The sequence below is a fragment of the Arachis ipaensis genome, chromosome B07, assembly GCF_000816755.2.
Source record: "Arachis ipaensis cultivar K30076 chromosome B07, Araip1.1, whole genome shotgun sequence".
Taxonomy (NCBI): domain Eukaryota; kingdom Viridiplantae; phylum Streptophyta; class Magnoliopsida; order Fabales; family Fabaceae; genus Arachis; species Arachis ipaensis.
Genome location: NC_029791.2, coordinates 113,274,887 through 113,286,066, shown reverse-complemented (window position 1 = coordinate 113,286,066; position 11,180 = coordinate 113,274,887). Strand labels below are relative to the sequence as shown.

Here is an 11,180-nt window from a genome sequence, read left to right as displayed (position 1 = left end):
ATTTCGTAAAAAATATTTTTTAAATTATTAATAAATAAGTGTCTTTAATAAAATGTTAATTAACATTTTGCATTTTAGCATTATATGAGCCTAGCTTACTATATTTACCAAAGTATTAGGCCATCAGAAACTTTTCGTAAATATAGAGGACCACATTCATAGCCCAAAGAAAATGACATTGATGGTTGAAAATATCTCATATACCATCTGTTTCTGCCTGAGTAGTTGGTTCCAAAGTATAACTTGTCAACGCTTGAACTAGCTTTTTTTGGAGGAGATGAAGTATAACGGGATAGTAAATACTTATAAAACACTCTAATTCTCAAATAAAAAAGAGTACAAGATAATATAGATATTATTCATAGTGAATAACATACTTTTTTTTACGTCAAAAGTAGATGTATTTATAAATTTGTTAAGTTGAAGAATTTTTTGGTATTCTTTAAACGTTGAGGATTTGTAGACCAATCTCTTTTGTGTAACTGTTTCTTAGTAGCTTATTAGGAGAGATTCTCATCTTCTGTTGCTTGTTTTTTATCACGTGTTTATTTATTTGACTTTGATTCCGAGGTATAAGTTTAATTGGGCCAGGTTATAGCTAATGGATCACAGCCCCCCAAATTTGACATGTGGTATTTTTTTATGTAAACAGGTTGAGTGATAGAAGAAAAATTGTCGGTTTAGAATTTTTCACACAAAAATAATCTCGTTGAAGTATAAATCTAAACCGACAATTAACCATCAATCAAAGTTTAATTTTGGTTGTCACAAGTGTAAACCAATAAAAATACCGAGAGTATTAGATCTCGGGTTGTCTCTCAAAAGAATTGCAGTGAGGTATGTATCAGTTATGAGGTTCAAGGGGGTGGGTTGATAAAACAAGAAATAAAAAAGGTAAGAATTTAAATGACAAAAAAGTAAAAAAAAACAACTAAAGATACCAAATACTAAAGAGGTATTCATGGCAAGGATTGAAAATCAAGGTTTTCTATCCTAGTCATTAATCATAACACAATAATTACCAAAAGTTAAGCCTATTACGTTATCTCCACATTGGAAAAAAGTCAAATATGCCTAGTTAATCCTAATCCATAAGTAGCATCAATGGAAACAAGACTAACTAATAATCCTAGATCACCAACTCATGTTGGGTATTAATGACTCAAGATTGTCTAATTTTTCTTTCCAAGTCAAGAATGCTAAAAATCTACTCTAAGACTATCTCCAGTAGGAAACTCATCCCAGTTCCTATTTGTGGCCCACATGTCATAAAAAGTAACTCCACATCAGCTTTTGCGTCATAAACAGTAAATAGGAACTCAAAGCATCTCTCTCTTCTCCATTAGGAGGAACTAACTTTAGTCCCTGTTGTGGTCCTACTTAATTAATTAATTAAAATACTTAAAATTAATGTAGTTAATTTTTTTCAATAATATAATTTAAATTTATAAATTTAAAAATAATTCACTATTAAACAATATTAATATTAAATAAATTCATATATAACAATAATACACAATATATAATTCGGGATTACACTAATTTGTAAAATTACTTAATACAAAGAAAAACATAATTAAACTCTATAATTGACGACAAACATTGTGAAATTGCCATATGTGTTTAATCAAGTCCTCTTTCAATTGTCTATGTTGCTGCCTATTTTGAAGTTGGACATTTCTTTGGAGAAATTGATGGTATGGTGCAAAATCTTCTTCTCCCAACTGAGGTTGTGATAAGCCATTTTTGACATCATCATACTCTAAGCCTTGAGCAAAATTTCCTGCATAAGTGTCTCTTTCATCCTCAACAATCATATTATGCAATATAATCCAAGCTCTCATTATGTTGGCAAGCTTCTTCTTTTCCCAAAAGCGAGCTGGACCACGTATAATTGCAAAGCGTGCTTGCAACACACCGAATGCTCGCTCCACATCTTTTCTTTGCCCTTCTTGGTATTGTGCAAATAACTTGCGTTTCTCTCCTTGTGGCTTTGAGATTGATTTGACAAATGTGGCCCATTCAAGATAAATACCATCTGCTAAATAGTATCCCATGGTATAATTATTACCATTAATAGTATAATTTACCTCCGGAGCACGGTCATTTAGAATATCATCGAACACTGGAGAACGATCTAATACGTTGATATCGTTATTTGAACCAGAAACTCCAAAAAACGCATGCCATATCCAAAGGTCTGAAGATGCTACAACCTCAAGTACTATGGTTGCAACTCCACGATAACCACTCATGTACATACATTTCCATGTCTTTGGACAATTTTTTCATTGCCAATGCATGCAATCAATGCTACCCAACATGCTAGGAAAGCCACGACCCTCTGCCATTTGTAGCAGGCGTCATACGTCATTTGGATTTGGTTTTCGCAAGTATTCATCCTTGAACACCGAAATGACACCTTCAATAAATTTTTTCAAGCATTCGATTGTAGTGCTCTCGCTTATGCGCACATAATCATCAACAGCATCAGCTGCTACGCCATATGCTAACATCCGTATCGCAGCGGTACATTTTTGGAGTAGTGACAAGCCTCTTCTTCCAGTTACATCAACCCTTTGTTAGAAATACGGATAGACATTTGAGAGAGCATCTACTATCCGAAGGAACACATGTCTTCTCATTCGAAATCTTCGTCGAAAAATGTCAGCATTATACACCGGTTCATCTGCAAAGTAATCTTGGAAAAGGCGATCATGTCCTACTTCTCGATCTCTGTTGATCCATCTACGAGGAGTTGGGATAGAGCTTCTATCGATATCTTCTTCTTCTGAATCTTCGAGTAAACACTCATCGATCCAGTTATCTATGATTGTGTTATCTTGCCGTCTTCTTTTGCCATACAAAGCCTCATTAAATATATCATCAAAATTTCTAGCCATATCTAGAAATGTAATTTTTAGTTCTCTTTCGAGGTGAGAAACAAGAGTTGAAGTGGAGTTGCAGAGTCATTGATACTTGATATTTATAATTGTGTCTCTAATAAGTACCTACTCCTCAACGACTAGTTTTACAACGGCTACTTAACGGCTAGTTCTGCAACGGCTACTTAACGACTACTTTTGCAACGGTTACTTTCATGAACAATAATGGCACAATAATATTGACTAATTTAAAAAATTACATCAGAAATAAATAAAACAAACTACATTACATACCAGTAGTACGCAATAAAAATAAGAACATACTACATAACTCTACGAATACAAGGAACCATTAAGTAAACCACTTGGTGATTATTTTCTCACATGGAATCTCATGAAGAGCTCGTCATTTTTCACTCATTGTAGACGTGTCAGCATTAAGTATTTGCATATCCATTTCCCTTTCCCTTCCCTTGGCCATCCTTTCCATTTTTCTTTCTTTTACATTTATCTCCATTTCTTTAATATACCTCTGAGTTTGTAATTCTTGTTCTTTCATTGCCGCTTGAATTTGTAACTCCTTCTCTTTGATTGCCATAATCTTTACTCTATGTTCCCTCTCCTCTTCTCTTTCTTTTTCCCTATTCATTAGTTTATTTTCTCTAACATTCTTAATATCTTCCATGAGAGATAACTTTTTAACCACCGATGATTTCTTTTCGCTAAAATCTTTAGACATTTGTGCTTTTTTCTTACCTTTTCACTTGCTCTTCTTTGATCCTTGTGGGCGAACAGGAGAGTCCACACCAGATTCGTCAACCAACGGTATTTCTGGGTTTGATGAGGATGAGTATGCTCCAATTGCACTAACCTTGGTTCTCTTTGAGCTGCCACTCTGTGTAGGTAGTTGGCTTCTCTATTTTTGCTCCAACTGAAGCATGTTCTAATGCCTCTCAAAAGTGAATTTTTGACCATAATTTGTGGAATAAAGTTTATAGGCAAACTCCTTTATATCATCAGCGTTCGAACCACTCCTTATGTTTTGACTAGCTTGATCGTAGCAACCAGCAAATTGTGCAACAGTCTTGTTGATCTTATACCATCATTTCTTACATGCAACTACCCCCCTTGTCATGTCGGAGCAAAATTCTACACAGTAGCTATGAATTTGACTCCAAAATGTTTCTCCCTTTTTGATCGGTACCAACTATAGGGTCAGTTGAAACATTTAACCATGCACTGATCAGCATCTCATCCTCTTTTTACTGCCAGTGTTGAATACTCTCTTGCCTCCGATCTTCAATATCATCATCATTGAGGTCGATAGCATCTAATCCACGAGGGTTGGCAAAATTTGAATATTGCGAATTTGGACTAGATTGTATAGGAGTCTGAGAGGATGTGTTAGAAGAGCCACCAACACCAGATGAGTTATTTCTTGATGCACTAAATTGAGTTGGAAACGGCAAGAAAGTTGGACTAACATTTCTAATAGAGGGGTTAAATATGGAAGAAAATGAAAAATGTGGTGTTTGTGAATTTTGATTTTGCGGTTGGAATATAGAAAATTGATTATTATAAGGAGTTTGAAAATTAAAATTAGAAAGATTTTGTGTATTTGGATTTTGAAATATATTCGGTAGTGTGAAGTTTTGATTTGGAACTTAAGAGTTTGAGGTTTGAGATGGTTGGGTATTTGGAATTTGAGAAAAGTTTTGTAAGTAATTGAAGAAAGAGTTGAGTTGGTTTGGATTCATTTTTTCGAACAAAAAATAATATTACCAGAGCTTTGATTTCGTAAACTTGGAAGAAGATGAAGAAGAGTAGTAGAAAGTGTGAGAATTATTATATACTTATTTATTTAAATAATAACTTGCCAAATGGCAAGTTATTATTCGCTACTTCCAGTCCCTATTCAGAGGGAGTTTGTTCCATCGGACCTTGTGCAAGGATCAATTCCATTTTGCTCCAACGGGCAGGAACTCGTTTGTGTCAGAAAAAGTTACCAAGGCACTCATCGTTGGAGATGGTCTAAAACCCAACCAAACATTTTATCAAACACTTGGAAGGCCTAGAAGAAAAGCATGGTAAAAATTGCAAGAAATATAAAATCTAAAGCTACTAAATGCAAAAAAATAACAACAATAACTCAAACAAACATCAAAGAAACATAAAATATTAAATTGCATTACATGAAATTAAAATTAACAAGAGTTCAATAACATAAAAGTAACATAAAAAGAAAAATTAACAAGAAGAACTAAGAGAATTAAAACAATAGAACATGAAAAGGTAAAAGAAACTAGATGAAAACAAGAATTTAAACCTAAATCTAAGAGAGATTAAACTAAAAATCCTAATTTCTAGAGAGAAGAGGGAGCTTCTCTCTTTAGAACTAACCTAAAGCATATTTCCTACACTACCCTAATTGCTCCCCGCTTCATCCTTCTTGATTTTGGCCTCTAATAGCTTCAGAAATGAGTTGAATTGGGCTCCAGCAAGTCCAAAAATCGCCAGCCATGTTTTCTTTAATGAAGTCACGTGACGAGTGTCACGCGTAGTGTCGCCTGACAAAATCCTCTCTCACGCGTACGCGTTGCCATGAATTCACCAATTCTTTATTTCTTCATGAATTCTCCATCTTGCATGCTTTTTCTTCACTTTTTTAATCCAATCCTTACCTCTTAAACTTGAAATCACTAACAAATATATCAAGGCATCGAGTGGAATCAAAGTGAATTAAATTTAGCAATTTTAAGGCCTAAAAAGTATGTTTTTAATCATAAAGCACAATTTAGGGAGAATTATAAAATCATGCTATTTCATTAAATAAATGTGAGAAAAATTGATAAAATTCACTAAATTTAACACAAGATAAACCACAAAGTAATAAATTTGGCTGGGAGCATTACAATGGAGGCAGAGCGCGTTGCAACGTTGGCTGGAAGTGTTACAACGGAGGTTGGACGCGTTGCAACAAAGGCTGTATTGGGTGCATCGTTGGCTGGTTTCGTTGCAACGGAGGAGCCAAATTTAGAGGTGAATAACATACCTCTTTCATTTCAGGAGTAGATGTATTTATAAATTTGTTAAGTTGAGCGGTTTTTTGGTATCCCTCGGACGGTTGAGGATTTGTAGGACAATCTCTTTTGTGTAACTATTTCTTAGTGGCTTGTTGGGAGAGGTTCTCATCTTCTGTTGCTTGCTTTTGATCACATGTTTATTTATTTGACTTTGATTCCGAGGTATAAGTTTGATTGGGCCAGGTTATAACTAATGGATCACAGCCCTCAAATTTAACCTGTGGTATTTTTTTTATATAAACAGGTTGAGCTTTCGATTTATAGCTCAGAATCGAGAGAGTGGAGCCCTAAACTCAACTGTTGTAATAAAAATTTTGTAGTTTTATGGTTTGAAGTAAATGAATGTAAGAGGGGGAAGAAATTGTAAATTTTATTTAAAAAATATTAAAAATATGTAATAGAAGGGACGTGTGTAATGAATGCCTTCACTTGACCTTTATAGTTACCAAGGTTTTGATGACCAGTTGTGTGTTCCATACTATGATTGACGGTGTGGATTTAGTTGGAATATTAAAAGATTTTCTTCTTGTTTGTTGATTATAGGGCTGAGTGAATTTTGTATGGTAATTGTGGCATAGGTTGCAATATTGACTTCGCGTTTTTGGTTTATTGTGATTTTCAAAAGGTCATTAGAGATCAGTGAAAGATGTTAGTGGGTTTCTTTTCTGTATATGATATTATTTTCGTATATGTTTGAAACGGTGAAGAAACGAAAAAAGGTAAAGAGGTGGTGATGAGGAAGGTGGAAAAGAAAGTAAAAAAGAAGGCAAAGGGAAAAAAGAAGGAGAATGTGAGCAAAGTAGGTGATAAAATTGTTGAAGAGGTGTTTATTCGGGATCCGGATAACCCATTCACGTGGGTTGCGGAGTCTGTTAAGAGTTGGGTTTCTGTGTTTGGTGATAAAAATAGCATTGCTCAATTGGGTGATCCTGGAAGTTGGGTTAGAGAGACTGAAATTGTAAAAGTTGAGTTTTTGCCCTGCTCTTCTACTGATCGTGTATACCATAGGGGTGGATATAATTGAACATGAAGTTTTGATGTAATTGAGGTGTATGCCATATCAGTTGTATCCTAATTCTTGGGCGTTTGTAAGAGATTTTGAAATTTTGATAGAATATTTGAAAGTGAAACCTTTGTTAGAGGTATTCTTTGCACTGTTCCACGCTAAGGATGTGAAAAGGGAGTGTTGGTTGAACTTAGCTAGTATGCCTAACCGAGCTATATTTAGTTTGTATAGGTCGTCGTTTAAAGGTTTCAAAACTATGTATGCGAAAGTGAGGTCATGTGAAAATGATTTTCCTTTTTATGTGCATGAGCATTTGATGGAGAAATTTTCATTATATTGGTATCCTGCTCCGAGGCATATTCTTGGTATGGAGAGAATGGAGTATATGAATGAGATGATTGTTGAGTTTTTGGTGAATAACATTTTGACGAATAGTTTATTGGTTATTTTTGAGTTGCTTGAGTGGAAAAAATGATAAACATGCAGTGATTAAATATTTAGATAAATTGACATGGGTTTTGTTTAGTAACAATAGTTTTAGTGTCCTTATGTGGTTGTTGATGGTTTTTGTTTTTTGTTGTAGGTGAAAAGGCGCCAAAGATCACTTCGAGTAGCTTGCGCGCTTTCTTTAAAACAAAGAATGTGGAGAAGGAGGGGTCAACCAGTCATGTGAAGGCTGACGAAGGGACCGAAATTAATCAGCCTTCTCCTGTGAAGATGGTGAATTATGAAAGGAAAAGAGTTGATAAAAACAAGGTGATTGATTTGATCGAGAACAAGTTCGGCAAGAAAGAAATTGATTTGGAGCAGGTGGAGAAATTTACTGAGAACCAAAGGATACTACATGGATACAGGGATAACGAAGACCTTACATAGCTATGGAGTGGCCACTTCCCTTTCGTGTTAGTGTCTGATGAGTATGGACAGAGTCCGACTGATATTAAGCTTGTCCATGACGTTGGCGATATTAGTGTTGTGTAGTACTTATAGGCGAGGTAAAAAATATTGACTGGTATATGTTTTGTATTTGTTGGTTTTTTTTTATATATGTTGTTTTGATTGATTCTGTAGGTAATGGGAGCACGGCTAATGTCAATTAGTCGAACTCAAAAGCTGAAGCATGTGAGGGATGATTTTGACAAAGCTAGCATAGATCAGGTGATGTAAGAGGATTTGGAGAAAAGTAACAAGCTTCGAGAAGCGCTGGAGAAGATTAAGGTGTTGGAAGAGAAGATAAGTGAATTTGATGGAAAGGTTATAAAGTTGGAGAAGGAGAAAGTTAGTTTGGAAGCTAGGATAGTTGTGCTAGGGATCGAGAAAAAGGAGCTGGAGACCGGGAAAGAGGATCATGGTCTTGAGATGTTCGTTACTGGTTTTGAGAGAGTTGTGGAGCAAGTAAAGTTTCTGGCTCCGGATATGGACTTAACTGTTATGGACTCATGCAAGGTTATGATTAATGGAGAATTGATAGAAGATGAGGATCAAGATGAGGAGTGGGAGGGCGAGAATCCTGATGCACCATGAAGGCAGATTGTAAAAGAATATGACTAATGGTATTAGGTTGTTTTGATTTTGTTTGTGTTGGTGTTTTGGAGAACTGATGACTTGAGTATAACTCAGCCAAAATACTATTTAATTATTAATTTACTTGTGCTTAGCTTGGATTTTTAAACGTAAGAAAGTATTATGTATCCCCACGTTTGGTATGTGTTTGAAAAAGTTTGTTTTGAATTTTGAATAATTGTGTTGGTAATCTGTTGCGGATGCGTTTGCATATATAAGCTTGTTATATGTTTGTGATTATCGTTCATGATATTGGTAACTATTTGTGTAAGTTTAGGAATATGAAAGTGGTTGATTGATTCTTATGCAAAGGTTTGTACTATTCGAAGACATCGTGGGATGTTGGGTGTTGATATAGATTGGTTAATGAATTTGCCATGGAAAGAGCTTTGCTTGAATAAGGAATTGTATTATTAAAAAATGAGAAGAACTTTCACATTTTGAAGATGTAGGGGGTGTGCCTCGTTAAAACCTCTCCAGCGAAACCCAATTTAGGGGCAAAATCTAGTAGTAGGAAAAAGAGTACATCGCCAGTCTCGACTTATAGACTTAGCTATAGTAGAGTTTTAGAGACGAGATATTTCAAGTACTTGAAAGGTTACTAGCTTCTAATGTTTGAATTTCGTATGCTCCTTGGCCGAAGACCTTTGATACTCAGAAAAGGCCTTCCCAATTGGCACTTAGTTTTCCATGTCTTGATGGTTTGCGTGCTTCTTCTGTTTTTCTGAGAATGATGTCTCCTTTTTGGAATGACCTTAGTTTGATTCTCTTGTTGTATTTCCGAACTATAGCAAGTTGAGTTGTGTGTTGTTGGATTAACGCTTTGTCACGGTTTACTTCGATTAGGTCGACTTCGGTTGCTCTTAACTCCGTATTTGCTTTGTCATTGATGCTTTAAGTTCGGGTGGACTAGAGAGATACTTCAATTGATAACATGGCATCACAACCATATACTAGTCGGAAAGGAGTCTCTTTTGTTGATGATTGTTTTGTCGTGTTATAGCTCCATAGGACTTCTGGCATGAGCTCGGTCTATTGTCCTTTAGAATCTTCGAGTTTTATTCGAAGTGCCTGCAATATGATCTTATTAGCAGTCTCAGCTAAACCATTAGTTTGTGGGTGTTCTATAGATGAAAATTGATGAATGATTCTAAAATTTTGTAAAAAATTTGTGAATTTTTTATCTATAAATTGTCTGCCATTTTCAGAATTGATTTTTGCTAAAGGTATAGCCTATATCCATTTTGTAAAATAATCGATAGCGACAATTAAGAATCTAACCTGACCTGGAGCTGGTGGAAAAGGACTGAGGATATCTAGCCCCACTTACTAAAGGACTAGCTTACCTCTGATGTGTGCAATTACTCGGCTGGGTTGTGAATGATTGGTGTATGTCGTTGGCAATGATCCCAAGATTTGACCTTGTTCATGCAGTCTCTTTGTAGTGTAGGTCAATAGTACCATGCTCTTAGCATTTTAGAGGTCAAGCTCCTTCCTCCTATGTGTGTGTCACAACCACCTTCATGGCCTTCGTCCATGGCTAGGTTGGCGTTTTCTGTGTTTAGACATTTTAATAACGGTCTTGTGAAACCTCATCTGTATAACTCGGTTCCGATCATGGTATAGAAGTTGGATCTTCGTTTGAATTGTCTCTCGTCCTGGATGCTCTCAGGTATGCTTCCTGTTTGTAGATATTATATGAATGGTCTTCGCCAATCTTCTTCCTATGAAATACTCATCACCCTTGTTAGCGTGACACTGGGTTTATCCAGTGTTAATTGTGATAAGCTCAATTGATGGGTTATACTTCTGGTAGTTGCTATTTTAGATAGAACATTAGGTCGGCTGTTTTGCTCTCGAGGTGTGTGGAGATTTTGAATTTCAGAAAACAAGTGGTGAAATTGTTGACAATAGAATTATATTTTTCTAATAATGTATCTCTTACTTGGAAATTACCTATTACTTGTTGTACGACCAATAAGGAATCACATTTAACATTGATGTGTGTTATTCCAAGAGTATTAGCTAATCTGAGACCAGCTATAAGTGCTTCATATTCTGCTTGGTTATTGTTGGCATGAAAAGTGAATTGTAGAGATTGTTCTATGACCATTCCTTTTCTATTTTCAAGTAATATTCGAGCTCCAGAGCCTTTCATGTTTAAAGCTCCGTCGACGTCTGACATCCATACCTCCTCACATGATGTGGGTTCATCGAGTGTGAGTTCTGCTATGAAATCGGCTAATGCTTGTGACTTGATAGCTCCTCGTACTTGATATTAGATGTCATATTCCGAGAGCTTTATAGACAATATTAATCATCCAGCAAGGTCAGGTCGTGTTAGCTAGGATTTGTCTAAGGGGGTGCTCTGTCCGAACTATGATGGTGTGACTTTGAAAATAGTGTCGCAGACTCGTTATTGTGACAAGAGCCAGGGCTAATTGTTCTAGCCTTGAGTACCTGAGTTCGACATTTTGTAAAGATCTGCTAACGAAGTATAATGGCTGTTGTTGCTTACCTATCTCTATTATCAAGACAGAGCTAATAGCATGGTTAGTGACAGATAAATATAGATAAAGGGGTTTACCAAGTTTTGGTTTCTGGAGAATTAGTGGTAAAGATATTATGGCCTTGAGTTTGGTG

At 35.7% G+C, this 11,180-nt stretch overlaps 1 pseudogene; it reads right to left on the bottom strand.

Annotated features, from left to right (window-relative positions):
• On the bottom strand, nucleotides 1,522–3,860 carry LOC107607682 (annotated as a pseudogene).